This window comes from Monopterus albus, unplaced genomic scaffold, assembly GCF_001952655.1.
Source record: "Monopterus albus unplaced genomic scaffold, M_albus_1.0 scaffold3209.1, whole genome shotgun sequence".
In the NCBI taxonomy this organism is placed as follows: Eukaryota; Metazoa; Chordata; class Actinopteri; order Synbranchiformes; family Synbranchidae; genus Monopterus; species Monopterus albus.
In genome coordinates this window covers 1-1,213 of record NW_018131079.1, presented here as the reverse complement: position 1 = coordinate 1,213, position 1,213 = coordinate 1, and the positions used below count along the sequence as shown (strand labels likewise).

The window sequence follows — 1,213 nt, the reverse complement described above, 5'->3', positions numbered from 1 at the left end:
AAAAACATGAAGTATAAACCAGTTTAATCTGAAATCCGTGTATAATATTGCCGCTGTGTGAAAAATATTTAGTGTGTGCAGTTCCTTGCAGGTAGCTACTATACTGGAAAAGCATTGTACAAACCAGGTGTTGCAATCTACAGTCAGTGTCTGTCCAGACTGGTAGACCTGTCCGTTGTGCACACATGGACAGCTGGTCTGTTTAATACAGCCTCCATTTTCATCTGACACCAGGTCATCGGGGCAGACGCAGCCTGATACGCAACCTGAACTACTGATCTGTAGTCAACAAAAGTGGAGGGCAAAAGGAGAGAATAAGCCAAGCGAAGCCTGTACATACAATGTATGTCTAAACATTTGGCTTCTGTGTGTGCTAAGCAGCACTTACACAAGGCATGTCCAGAGAGTTGCAGCTCTTCTGGCACTCACTCCCAGGGGTCCCAGGTGGAGCAGTGGAGCAGTTAAAGTACACCATTGGGGCATTGCATGATGGGGCTGGGTATTAAATAACAAATTCAAATTCAGAGCAGTTTTTTTTAGCATTATAAAGGCTATTACGATCATGTCTAAATTCCAGATGTCGTATGCATAATTCAAAGGAAACTGAACTTTTTAGCTTGGGAACATCATGCACTTGAAGAGAACTTAATGTTCAACAGGCCTCTACAATGACTAATGGACTGCCAGTGGGAAAGTCATTACTAAACAATTTATCATTCACAAATTGAATTCAGCAGTCAAACACAACATCTTATCTGAATCCTTGGGATTTGAGTGTGTCCTTATGTGAAAACGTACATGCTTGTAGTGCTGCTCCTGGGCAGCTGAGAGCTCCGTTTCTGCAGATACTATGACAACACACATGAAGGAGACATGAGAAGCAGAGTTAATGTCATCCAAAAATCACTTTTTCTATCAATGGAATTCCTTACCCTTCATAAATATTGTGATGATATAGACCAACTACAGTGTCCACTAGCTCATCCTTTGACCAAGCCCTTGTTTTTTGACCAACATTCCAACCTCACATATATTTAGGGGTATATTAGCTGAATATCTGAAGTGTAAAAAGTAAACTATGTAATGCCCCAAAATATAACAAAAATGGTTTGTTCATAATCTCAGTTTATTTTTTGTGACCCCTTGAAGCCCTATTCTTGACATCAGTGGACTCGTATATACCATGTGGCGCCGTCTTTACTGACAGTCTGTC

General features: G+C 40.9%; 1 long non-coding RNA gene across 1 annotated transcript; it reads right to left on the bottom strand.

Annotated features, from left to right (window-relative positions):
- Positions 1-399: 399 nt before the first annotated feature.
- Positions 400-1,203, bottom strand: LOC109954098 (uncharacterized). Its single transcript, XR_002274027.1, has 3 exons — positions 1,183-1,203; positions 799-848; positions 400-495 (listed from the first exon to the last, which is right to left on the bottom strand). It is a non-coding gene; the product is annotated as an uncharacterized LOC109954098 (long non-coding RNA).
- Between the last annotated feature and the right edge of the window lie 10 nt (positions 1,204-1,213).